Consider the following 14,265-nt stretch of genomic DNA (forward strand, 5'->3'; position numbering starts at 1 on the left):
ATATGCTTTGAGTAAAACATATATGCATGTGCCAAAATTTTAAAAGTGGCCCATGAAATTCATAAAAAGCCTAAATATTAGGTCGTAAAATAAATATGTGGTACCATGGCGAACGTAAACGACACAGACCGAGCCACGTCGATACCCGTATTGGTATTCTCGGAACCGGTATCAATATATACTTACAAAAATATACACTATTAACCCGTTTAGTTTTATTTGATTTGATTTTCATCTGATATCTCGCGTTAAATATATTTTTTATAAAGTAGAATATGTGAATTTGGTTTAAATAAAAAAATCTCGCTAGCAAACCGTAGTGTTATAGTTATTATCGGAACTCACACCGGTATTCGTTTCTTTATAATATTCAATGTAAACCGCCCACTTTTGGAGATATCATGACTTTAAATCGAGTGTCGGTTCTCGCGTTCAATGTATTTTTTATAAAGTAGAATATGTGAATTTGTTTTAAATAAAAAAATCTCTCCAGCAAACCGTAGTGCTATAGTTATTATTGGAACCCACACCGGTATTCGTTTCTTTATTATTTTCAATGTAAACCATATGCTTTTGGAGATATCATGACTTTATACCCAGTGTCGGTACTATAAAGATATGTACGGTAACAAATTGAACCGACTTGACCGAATTCCTGCCGCATCACGCGGGCAAATCCACCTAGTATAAATTTAAATCAAATAGTGTTACACTAGTAATTATGTTGATCTGTGTATTTATACCTCAAATCCAACATCACGAGAACTGATTTCTTGTTTGTTTCCACGAAAATTCACTTGTCACATATAATACCCAAATTACCAGATAGATACATAATGTAAGATTGAAATTACTCTGTAGACGTAGAATAATAATCAAATGGTCAGTGCAACAGTGCTTTACCAATAGTCACACATGAGGCAATGAAAATAAATCATCTATTTTCAACCGAAAATTGCCCCGTAGAACCGATTTCATACAACCACCATAGCAATCGGTTCAGATTCACATTCAATCAATTGTAAAAGAAAGAAACATAAATTACAAACCGACAAAATAAAATTACCTAAATCGCTACAATATATAATAATCCATATAAAATCAAAATGGGACAAAAATCAAAGTTGTGGCAAATTTATCACACACATACCCAAATCGATACCCAAGTTCGTTCGTGTGAGGAGAAGGAAATCCGGTTGATTTGCTGATGATGTAAAGCTTAATAAGTGGATGTGAAGAATGAATTCTGAAACTTGGTGCAAAGGGGAAAGACACCTGGAATCTGAGAGACACACATGTAGTAGATAAGAAGCTATAAACCAAACCACGTGGCAGGGGATATCTCTCTATATAATAAAGGAATGTTGGTAAATCCTATGTGTCAAAAATCTAGCCCCCCAAGTTATACTAATCCTATGTGTAATTTTTAAAGCTTTTTGAGTTTTTATGTTTTATTAAACATATTGCATCTCTATCTTTTTCCAAACATTAAGCATAATGTACAATTGTTCAAAGCATAGACATCAAACCATCCTCAAACCAGCTTATCTGGTTCAAACGTCAGAAGCCTTTACTTTCTAGCTTTCCTCCTTTTCTCACACAACTTATCTCATTCAAAATTCAAATTCATTATTTCCCCAAACCAGATCTGCAAAACAAATTCCAAAATCCAATGAACTTTTATTTGATACAACCGCTTTCAAATCGACAAAGAGAAGAACTCTAATTGGTGATTCGTTGCAGTTAAGAGAAGATTGTCGACATATTTGTCCTCTAAAGCTTTGATTGGTGATTTTTCGCAAATGAAGATTATGATCAGTGCACTTTAATTTCATTATCTGGCCTACAATTGCCTCTTCAATCACATTCTTCTTACCCTAATTTGTCTTCATCTTTCTTCATAGTTCATTAATTCTTGTTTATTGGTTATAATTTGTTCTTTAATTTGGTAAATTTTTAGTGTTACTTTTTAACACTTCAAGAGACAATTCAATGATATGCCCTATTTTTTCACTCAATTACTCGAGCATTGGTAAGTTATTTCCTTTTTTCATTTGTTTTTGACTTCCCCTTTAATACTTTTTGTTTTTTATTTGAACTATTAACGTGTTTTAAATTTAGCAATTAAGAAGAGAAAAAGTGATGCTTCTATGCAAAAGAGATGGACTGGACTGGACTGATGAGCGGCTAAGCCTTTGCAAATGTGGTTATGAGGTTTGACTTTTCAGTCATTGACAAATTCTATCTGAAGTTGATTTGTTTTATTAACTTTGTACTTCATATTTTCAAGTTATATTATTTTGTTAATGTGAAGTTTGTACTTTGTAGATACTTATATTCTAATCTTTTATTATTTAGATGCTATTAGATGAAACTTTTAGTATTTAATTTAATTTTCCCCTAATCTGCAGACTGCACCCAACCCATATGGGCGAACTAAGGTATCAAACACTATTTTCTATAGCCCTTCGTATTGTCACTCTGCATTATGTATATTTTATCTACATGTTTAGATATGAAGTTATGTATAAAACAAAGGAAATGCTTATTATTTGATCATATGCAGGTTATAGTTTGCTAGCCAAAAGGATCTTATGGCTCTAGGAGGATCGATTTATCTCAACTTTTACAAGTAAGTAAGTTATCTTTTTGTGGTGTAATTTGTTAGTTTGTGCACCGCCACACTTGATTATTTTACATTCTATTGTCATCTGTTTTATTACTTCGGAGTTTGTTTAGAAAGAATCATTCTTTTTGGGGGCTCAATTTTTTTAACCACAGTTACAAACTATCAGATGCAGTCTGATAGTGAGGCTCATTTGATATGCAAATTATCCTTAATATGAACTTGAACCCTGATCATGAGGCTCATTTGATATGCAATGGACTTAAGGACAGAGATCTAACTCTCGCATGCTAAGTTGTGGTCGCTTACTAAATTGAAGTTAAGGTTTGTTTGAATTTTAATCTCACAAAAGACATTTATTAGTAATATTTAATGTAATATTTTCTTTCATTTACAAAAACTAGTAGGGTGCCCGCGCGATGCGGCGGGAAGACACTTTGCATTACGACACTCGTTTCTGGTAGCTTTTTATTCGTATAATATTTATGTTAACATTATCGTTGCCAATGATTGGTATTCGACTTGGGATTAGGTTCTTGTAATCTTGCAAGGCATCGATGGTGTGATAAGCTAGATTTATAGCCTCTCGATGCTGTTCAAATTATAAGGTAGATTAATGGCTTATATGCTATTGAAATTTATTGAAATAAGATGGGATAACCAAAAATTTATACAACAATCACTATTTGACATAACCAAAAATTTAAAACCTCATCATGTTTATAATTTGTTATTATCATTTCCACAAATAGTTATACATATATATATTTTTTTTTTCATTTTAATCATCCCCATGTATAAGTAATGCATGAGATCAAAGAAAACAACTTTCTCTCACTGTATGTTTCATGATTATAATAAATAAAATTCAAGAATAATCGCTGTCCATAGTTGGTTTTGTTTTTAAAATAACCAGTATTTTCACATGTTGATAAAGATGATAATCTTCTAAGTAGGGTATTAAGTGTTGTCTACCACGAAATTTTTAGTTCCACAAAGAATTTTTTAGAGTTTTTTAATATGTATTTGTATTAATTGATTTGTAACTTATAAAATACAAAAGTAACATTAATTTGTAATTTTTTATTATTACATGTAATGAAGTATGTAATTATTTATTAATTCTTTTATTGCATCATTTTTATACTTAACAACGTGTAGTACACGGGCTTATAACCTAGTACATATAATGAACTGACAATGTAATTTAAATTTGGACCAAAATTAGAAGCTTTTTATCAATCTGTGCTTGTGTGTATATTTATATATACATATAAAAAACATGTATAACTTGAATTTGAATTTCGAATCGAATTAGATTTTTTAAAAACTAAACACTGATTAGAATCTAGGTCTACAAAAAGTAACACAATTTTCTTCTACCGTTGTATCATAATATTATTATTACGATATTATATTATTTAAAAACTTATATCTACGACATGCAAATACGTAAAATTGAGTAATCTTGATTTTTTTGTTCTTTTTTGTGAGCGAAGAAACAACCGTATGGATGTGTGTTTGAAGTGGAATATATTAAGTTTATAATCTACTTTTCATTCTTTATGTAAGGTTCCTTATTTGACTACAAATATTCATATACTGAAACCAAATTAGGCAGAAAGATGATGTGCTTTAAGAGGAATACTAAATGACTGGATGCATTGTTTAATCAACATAATTACAGAGACTTGCTTACAATTTAGTTCTACAAGTGAATTGAAATCTTGTAATTCTCGTGTTTCATTTAGGGATGAACATCTTGTAATCCTCAAATAGCACCTAATTTCCAACAACAAAATTAACAATTAACATTAACCAACACTGTCATGTGAAATTGGACCTGAAAACATACAATAAGTAACTGAGACTAACCAGAATTTCGTTTATACTCATTCAAACACACTTAACCACAACACGAAAGCACCAAGCCATTATGTGGTTCCACATTGCACCCTTATAATCAATTATTGCACAATTTAATGAATTTATGACAGCAATAAAGCTTATTAATCTCGAACAAAACTTGCAACTATGTCTCTTAAACTAGAACCATTAGGGATGAGATTGGTACGATACCGGTACCGTACCGGTACCGCTACCGTAAATACCGTTACTGAAATTGAGGAAATGTGGATACCGATTACCGTACCGTATTTATAGATTCGGTACCGGTACGGTACTGGTATTTCGGTACTTTACCACGTTGGTACCGCTTTGGTGTCATCCATTGTTTTACCTAAAAAAATTTCATGTGCAACCCATCCATCCATTATTAACTGAACTAGAGTAATATATAGAGGAATGTAAACAAAAGGTAAACATATTGGATAATAAAAAAAAAAATCAAAAGGTAAACATCCATGGGTTTGACTTTTAACATCCAAATTCCAACATGTTCAAAAAATCAACATAATTGATTAAAAATAACCAAACAAAAGAAATTTGATTTTGGTTTTTGTAAAACAATGTTCAAGAAAATATAACTTCATAGTGGGATCTAAGATAATAGCAAAATACATAAAGTCATTATAAAATTCGGTATTAATATCGGTATTTACCGAAAAATACCGGTACCGGTACCGTTTTTTACCGATACCGAATTTCGAAAAATCTATTACCGATACCGGTACCGTTTATGATCGGTACGGTACTGGTATTTCGGTAAAAATTCTCATCCCTAAGAACCATGACCAAATCTAGCATATGTATAAGTATAAATCACTGCAAACTTTCATGGACTTGAAAAATAATGTAGGCAATCAAATAACTTCACTTTAAATCTCCTTGTTTGAAGCAATATGTCTATTTAAGATGTGTTGGTGCTAGTCCCTTTTGCAGCTGATTCTTCCTCGAAGAATCTCCAAATAAGTAAACCTAAAAACAAAATAAAGAAGCCACAAATTCTGAAGCAAAAAAAAAATTCAACCAAACTTTGAACAGCAAAGGAATTACCGGCGAATCATCAACAACGCCATCATCACTCAACTGAAGTTCATCATTAAAAAATGTAACAACCAAAAGTTAAAAATTAAAATTAATACCTTATTTCAAACCACTATAAACAAATACAAATAGCAACAACTATGTTTCGTGTGGTACAATATAAGAGTGTAATCACAATATCTTAAAGAAACACCTTTCATGTTATACCCTCAATATATGTTATATCAACAAGAATGTGCAAGCAAGTATTACCTTTTCACCGCCTTTAGTGCTCGAACTACCTTCTTTGTTGTGTGCAACCCATTTCCTGGTGCATCTTCTTTCATGTGACACTAATCGGAATTGGGATAAATAACCCGTTGAGTGGGTCAAACACAAAAGAAAATAGCAAGAAACAAGACTTGGAGATAACTCTCTTTAACTTTTCATTCATAATCTAACAAAGAAATTAAACAGGCCTTTTATAGGCTTTACATCTAAAAGGAATTGGCAAACACCACTACATTAAAAAATTAACTACCATTACTCTAATAATTAAGAAAACTGCAAAGGAAATGAGGACTGAAGGGTTAATTGGAACGTGGGTAGTGGCTCCGGAATTGGCACATAACACTGGAACAGAGACCAAGGCCTACCATCCTTCAAAATACATATAAAATCATCACATTAAAAAACAAAGAGACGTAAATACATACTGTACCGATATTTGTGGAAAATTCTGATAAAGAGATGAACTCCCCATCAGCGTCGTCTTCATCTTCTTCATTGTCGGTTCCGGAGTGTCACAGCCACCTAGCTTCCTCATGCTTCCAAATTGTTGAACCTTAGAAAAATCAAAGGAGTATGGTGGCTACTGATCGTGGCGGGTGTTGATGTTGAGATGCGAAATTTGAGAGAGAGAGAACGAAGGAAGGCAGATGAAATGTGACTTGCGATTTAACAAACTCTTCACAATATCCGTCATCTCACACGAAGAAAGAGATTTGTTAGGTTTTGAATTTCAGAAGGTAGCCGATCCTTTTGATTTGAATAAAATAGTCAAAAACTTAATTTCTTTTAGCAGGTTATTATTTTAACGTATGCACGGACTACTATTGTTATATAAGATTTATTTATTTTTATTACTTTATGTTTTTTTGAACGGGTAGTTGTATATAGATTATAAATAGGTTATCACCTGGGTAGACATCCGGGCAGGAAAATTTAAATTACATTAATAAAAAATTTCAACACACACTGATTCATTTCTATTTAAAATTAAAATCAAACCATGCCTATGAGTTAAATATTGCATGAAAAGTAACACTGACTTGGCTTAAGTGCATATTATGTTGTAAACTTCTATTAATATAAAAAAACTTTGTACCCAAGCCCATAATATTGTAATCAAGTATAAAATTAAAAAACCCAAAAATAAGAGAGCTTACTTTTACAAGTTGATTTTAAGGTATACAAATCATTAATTCTATTTCTACAGTAAACTATAGGTCAATGTAACCAAAATTACAAAGAAGTAAGCCTTATACATCCACTGTCTACCCCAGAACCCCTAATATTATTTCCAAATCCCACATGCATCACATATTTTGATATATGCATTAGAAGTTAACACATCCTGCGCGGGTGAAAGTCCACTACAAATTTATAAATACAAGAGAAGAATTAGCTTCATGATGGAAATAAATGGTGGTTTTTATTAGACTAAAGTCAATACCTCATAGAGCCCCATAAAAGACGATACCACATGACATAAACATCTGAGACTCCTGATATTGAGAAACCAAATTATTGAGAAACCTATTTAGTGACAAACATCATTCTAGTATAAACCATGATATAACAACTAACATTCAACATGTAGAAGGTGCCTGATCCACTTCTGAGTTTACTGAGTTTAGTCTCTTCCTAAGATCAAAAACCTAGATAAAAAGACGCTTAAAACATTACACCAAAACTACTGAGTTTACTAAGTTTAGGCTCTTCCTAAGATTAGAAATCTAGATAAAACGACACTTAGAGCATTACACCAAAATCCATAAGCTAAAATAGGAGGAACTGATTGTAACACACTAACATGTAATTGTTTTTTACATGTGATCCAAACTGTAACTTAAAAATAGCTTTATGCAGCAAAAAAAAGGTAAAAATATCAGAAAAAATTTAACAAAAAATCTTGTAGATTTAACGATTTACTTGAGAAAAACAAAAACCATCTTTTTCAGTATAAGACTAAAATGATTAAAATATGTCAAAAGTGTGGACGTCTATTTATCAAAACTTATGAGAATCTTTTGACTCATTCTATAAAGTTGACCAATTAAATACATTTAATGAAATTTTATGTACTCTACTGAAAGTTGACCGATGTAAATAATTCTGACCTCTTTGACCTGTTTAATATGCAAGGATATGCAGCAGTTCTGATCTAAAATAAACAAAGAGAGAATTATAAACCAACAATACATAAGCTACATAACATTTAGAGGATCGCCGATAGAACCGGTGAACAAACAGCAACCAAAATGTTAAACAAAACAAAAAAAAATTTAATTTTAGAGTTTCACTCACCTGGCCCATACTTGCATCAGAGAGTGATTCGTAATCAAAGTTGGGGCCTCATTTAGAGTCCAAAAAACGATTCATCTAACTTCTTGGCATAACATCACCAAATCCCAAATAATGCCAATTGGATGAATATCCTGTTTGCACTTAGGCCTGGAAAAACAGTGAGTCAATGTAACGGGTTATAACTGCACATACGCCATCTCACATAGCCACCACCACAATCAAGCTTCTGCTCATATGCTTAACAGATTGCTGGATTCGGAAGAAGCTGCAAATTACCTTGAAAAAGACTTTGGCAGACGCAACCGAAAAGAGAAGCAATAGAGAGATGTAGGATTCACGATGCTTCGGGTTTGGGGATAGAAAATATTTATCCAACACTCGACCCACTGCATTCTCATCGATTCCGCTGCATAACTACAGAAAATAATTACACTATTGAGTAACCATACTATTACTGTAACAATTTAAATATTTGAGCAGACAGATTTAGGAGGCTGCATGCATTAAAAAAAATACACTTAGGTCGACTTTTCAACCTGTTTGGCCAGTTCCACTTTTAGCTAATTTTATTTTCACACATGGGAGATATTCGACCCGCTAATAAGTAAACGGGTCAAAATTGCAACCTTGTCTAGTTTTAATGAATTTAAAAGAAGCTGATTAAGCACCTGTAAGAGATGAATGTCCCTCGACACAAAAGGATCTTCTTGACCAACTGTGTGACCTTCGAGTCTAATAACTTCAAGCATCTGTACATAGATTAATTAAACTCAACATTTGGGTGTCTCATATGACAATTTCACCAAATTTATATAAAGGGTTATTTAGATTACAAAGTATTCCATAAATTAAGAAAATGGTTAATATGTGCAAAACAGTACCTCTTCATGTTCAATTGTCAGGCCAAGTGGCATGATGATCTGGCTACCTGTAAACCTCGTGGGCCGTGACCCTTGATATCCATACGGGCTAGCTTTTACCGAAGCAGCTGAGTAAGCATCAACATTAAAATCGGCCCATTCTGATCAATGCTCTCGTAGAAACAGGACCAACACAGCCGGAGGTACATTCTACCAAAGAAAAGAAGAAACATCAAGAGTCGGACATTATTCAAATTTTTATCACTACAAAATCCATACAACACTCACGTGAAACAGCATCGAGGCCTTTTGTAACATTCCTATTTTTATCATATAAGAATTATAGGTTTGGTTAAATTTATTAACCACTAGTAACTATTTTATATATAGTGGGTTGAAATATTATAATTAAGTGGCCTGTATATGGGTGACTTTTCTAAATAAAATAAAAGTCTATCAAAACTTATTAGACGAGTAGATTACGGGTAAGTTGAAGATTAGAAATATGAAGTATTTAGACGGACCCATGAACCGTTTAGTAATTAAATTATAAAAATACATTATATTTGAACCTACTTTGTTTTTAATGAAACTTGGTTCAAAATGTAGATTAGATTATTCTAGTTCTAAAGACATATTCATTATTTTATAAAACGTCATATTTTAGAAGTTATACACGCCAAATAAGGGAAGCAGTTAAATTAATTATAATATATAAATATTAAAGTAAAAATAAATAAATAAATAAACTTCATTTAGTGTTGCTACGTGTAATGAGAATGAAATCTCATGCATGGGATCATGATAATAAGAGTACAGGTGTCCTTTAGGATCAAAATGAATCCTTTTCTTTTTCGTAAGCAGTAAGGTAGCAACTCAACTATAAATAAGCAAACAATTTTCGAAAAGAAACCTGTTCACCTCTTCCTCCTTCTTTCGTCTACTTGTTCGATTCATATATATTTTTATTTATTATTTTACCCCATAATAATAATAAAGCCTTGTCCCGTTTTAAGTTTTGTAACTCCCGATCACCGCTACCTTTTCCGATTGATCTGGAACCCATAACGCATGTCAGGGCTCTGCCTGACTAAGTTCGTTGGGATTCTGTCTCGTGACATAGGGACAAGGTTGAGTTAGGGGTACTATACTTAACACGAGTACAAATATATATATATATATATATATATATATATATATATTTAAAATAGCTCAGAAGTTATACCCAAAATTTATACCAGGAGGCTTCCTAGGTGAACCCTAAAGTTACAAAGTGGGTCCATTCTCTTTTCTCACTATTTTATTCCCTTTTCTTTTTTAATATAATTATATTCAAAAATGTCCCAAATTAATCCGTAAGTAAACACCCCGACACCTGAAACCCCAATCCATATCAAGAATCAAGAAAATTAGATATTTAGTCTTCTCGCGGGCCGCGTAAAGAATAGGTAGAAGGTCACGCGGGCCGGGACAGCTCGTGGGTCTCTGGATATGCATGAAGGCCACGTGTCGTCACACGTGTCGCAACCACCGGTGACTCAGCAATCTCCGATTTGATCCACACTTCCACGCGGGCCGCGTAAGGTTTGTCCTGTGGCTTACGCGGGCCGCGACAACCTCAGAAATCAACTATAAATAGTTTGGACATGAGCAGTTCGTCTGTGTTCGACCAATTCTCTCAAAATGAAGAATTACTCCATAAAATCATAATTTTCATTAGTGGGGTGCTGCTACGATACCGGGTATTAACTCAATCGCTGCTACGATTCAATATCCGATCGATTGAAACTATCCGACAGGATGTTTAAATGCTATACTTTGTCATTAATCGTGATTCCGACAAGATGTTTGAGTGCCACCCGAACTCGGGGTGTACTCTGTCATTCGTTGCGAATCCGATGGATGTTTACACTTTGTCATTCGTTGTGAGGGTATTAATCTCGTGGGTTATCGTAAATGTTGTATTAGTTACTGACCTAGTTCGTGTGCATTATTATTTAATTAGGGTACAAGGCTAATCAGTAGGCTAAGTTCTGCCCGTAAAAATCTGCATGCTTATAATGTGAGTCATTCTCTTTTTACCAAATTTACTTTCAAAATCATGTTTGTTTCCAAAGTTATAATTACAGGGATTAAGTCTTTGTAGTCTTCAATTACAGCCGGTATGTGGGGTTTTGTATACATTACTTGATAATCGTCACCATTGGACAACGGGTTAGCCAATGGGTGATATGACCATAGTCACAGAAACGAGTCGAGTGACAAATACCGTTAGGTAATTGGTTGATATAAACATTGTAATCGCTCTTAATACTGTATATTATAACCATGTGTCATTTCATCAAAATGAATGATTCACTCAGTATTTCCTGCTGACAAAACCTTTTTAAAACGCGTTTCAGGTAATTACAGTAGATTGGAGTAAGAGTTGGATACGGCACTGAAAGGCTTCAAGAAGTGGCTTATTTTATTAATTAAATCAAATTAAGAAATATTGTTTTATATAATTGGGTTATCCCTTATTAAAGCTATCTTTGTAAAACATGGATTTATCCCATCAATTTAATAAATAAAATCCGGTGTTTTCTAAACTCTGATATTTTTCCTAACTCACGGTCCTGATGAAATTTCCGCTGCAATATTTTTCAAAATAATCACCGGTACCACTTGGCTGTTCGCGGCTCCCGATTCCGTCCAGGGTGGGTCGGGGGTCGTGACACCTTTGCACAAAGAACTCCTCCAAGAAATGAGGGGGTTCGATGAATTAGTCGAGTTGCCGATATTTTTCGTCCAATAGACGAGTAACAAAACGACATTATGGCCGCAACAACCGACACCAAAACCATGCTATGGAAATCCAGTATATGTGACATTAAAATTTGCACTACTCCAAACAACAACATATAAGTGTTGCCACCGTATTCGCAATCGCCATGACGCTCTTCTTTATGGTAACAGCTGGCTTTCAAAATCGCCATGAAGGATTATCGAAAACCTTAAACTCACCATTCATCATGAAACAATATTTGGAACCCATTCATTAGTAACCTTAATTAGTGAGTTAAACTACCTCATACAAGTCGAAGCTGTATAGATTTCTACTTTTGTTATAGCACCTCCTTTTGTGGCATTTGACATCACCCAACAATTTTTCCAATCTTCAATGATTCAACTGAAAACTGAAAAAAACAAAGATATTAGAGAGAGATTAGAAACCCAACAGCTGTTTTTGTATTCCACAAGAAAGAATCTAAAAAAGAATATAAAAAAGAATACCCTTAACATCAAGTATACTATGAAAAAGCATAAATATAACCAAAAGATATGGATCAAAGCATAAATATAAGTTTTAAATTTTTTAAACAATATCTTGTAGAATGAAACATGACTCAACACGAAGATCAGAAAACAAATGCATACATATGGAGGAAATTAAGGATAAGCATTTGGTACCAAGTAAGAAAGCAAGGAATACATCTTCATGGCCTATGGGTAAAACTACAGTAAAGGCACCCTGCAAAAGAAAAAGAACAATGAGAAAAGAGAATAAACCATTTATAAGGTTATACCTATAAATACTAATCAATGCAAAACCGATGCTATTTAAATGGGAATGGGGCAATTCTTTTTTAAATTCATATATTACACAAAATTTAAAACAAATAGACTCGTTTATCAAATCTGACCAACCTAATAAAACTGAACCGTTTAATAAAACTAATTCTCATTTGACCCGTTTAATAAAACTGGCACAATAATCTCAACAACATATTACTTAACATAATTCCCTCAAAAAATGAACTTTTATAATTCCCTCAAAAATAGAACTTTTTTTTCAAACTACAGGCTCTATAGCATTATAGCAAGTTTTATTTTAAAGAGAAACCACATAATACAATTTCAAAGAAAAAAAAACTATATTACTAAATTCAGAAAAAAAATTGAAGTCTGTGTAGCACTCATAGGCATCTCAAATGTGTGAGGTTCCCTATCTCAGGTACCAATACTCCTTCAAGGATAGCCCATTAAGATCCCTTCAAATAGAACACTCAAATAAACATCAAAACACCCCTATTCAATCAAAATAGAAGTTGTGAATCTAGGGTTTCATAGCTTCGAGAGGCGAATGAAGAAATCATTTGATTAAGGTATAATTGGAGTGAAGAAGAATCATTTGATTAGTGTTTATACGCCGCCGTAAAATCCGCTTCAAGCAACCTCCACTTCAAACATGGCTGCGCTAGGGTTTTGAGAGGGAAGATAGAGAAAAGAGTTCTGTAGTGTTCTTGAATGAAAAGAAAATTTTAGAAACAATATATACCCGGGTCAAAATCCGGATCCCGTGTATACCCATATGAAGAAAAAAAAAGACCCGAAATTTTGGAGCCAAAACCAATTTCTAGAATGCCTAAGGTGATGCCACATCATTTTCCAAGCCCTCATATCATCATGACACATCAGCCCTTATTTATCATGTTTATTATATATAACTAGCGGTAAGACCCGTGTGCAAACACGGGTCGTTTCTTAGAAAATCGTGCATAACATATATTGACAGATAGTAAAAAAATAATTAGTGCAGACTTATAAAATTGATATACACTAATGGTCAATAGGTTTATTCAACAGCAATTCCATTATGTTGATAGCAAACCACTGTTGTTTCTTAGAAAGCCATGCATAACACATATTGACAGAGAGTAAAAAAATAATTACTGCAGACTTACAAAATTGATATAAATTAATGATCAATAGGTTTATTCAACAACAATTCCATTATGTTGATAGGAAACCACTGTTGTCTATTAACTGTTAAAAACTTCTGTTGCTTTCCAACAGACTTTACTAAGAACTGTCATCGATTATCTCCAACAGAGCTTGCCAGATGGATAGATAGTAACTATCAGATGTTAGTCGACCCATGTTAAAAAGGTCAGTCAACAGAAATTACAAAGGTTAGTAAACAGATGTTAAGAGAATAATGTTATTAACAACATGTGTTCTCAGGATAAGCTTAATGCAGAGCAAGTATCAAATGCTTTCAAAAAGTTGTATTGCTTTCCAACAAACATTTCCTAACAACGGTTCCTCCATTATACCTAATAGACGTTGCCAGGTTGACAGATGTTTAGTATCATCATAGATTTTGTAAAACTTCTTTGTAAACCACATTAGTAGTGGTTGTACAGACTCGTTTCTCTTTATCACAAATTAAAATTTTCAACCCCTTCCTACTTTTTACTCTAGATACAACAACATAGAGCT

At 33.1% G+C, this 14,265-nt stretch overlaps 2 long non-coding RNA genes across 3 annotated transcripts; one reads left to right on the top strand and one right to left on the bottom strand.

Moving 5' to 3' along the window:
• The first annotated feature begins 1,604 nt into the window (after positions 1-1,604).
• On the top strand, positions 1,605-3,022 carry LOC118482148. Its single transcript, XR_004867470.1, has 3 exons — positions 1,605-2,214; positions 2,412-2,441; positions 2,567-3,022. It is a non-coding gene; the product is annotated as an uncharacterized LOC118482148 (long non-coding RNA).
• A 3,966-nt stretch (positions 3,023-6,988) lies between these two features.
• On the bottom strand, positions 6,989-12,158 carry LOC110895188. Of its 2 annotated transcripts, XR_002566969.2 has the most exons (8): positions 11,721-12,135; positions 9,289-9,306; positions 9,022-9,210; positions 8,809-8,889; positions 8,417-8,554; positions 8,141-8,287; positions 7,287-7,338; positions 6,990-7,206 (listed from the first exon to the last, which is right to left on the bottom strand). It is a non-coding gene; the product is annotated as an uncharacterized LOC110895188 (long non-coding RNA). The 2 variants fall into 2 exon arrangements; XR_004867471.1 differs by having other exon boundaries at positions 6,989-7,206; positions 8,141-8,554; positions 11,721-12,158.
• Positions 12,159-14,265: the final 2,107 nt, after the last annotated feature.

Source organism: Helianthus annuus, chromosome 9 (assembly GCF_002127325.2).
Source record: "Helianthus annuus cultivar XRQ/B chromosome 9, HanXRQr2.0-SUNRISE, whole genome shotgun sequence".
Classification (NCBI taxonomy): Eukaryota; Viridiplantae; Streptophyta; class Magnoliopsida; order Asterales; family Asteraceae; genus Helianthus; species Helianthus annuus.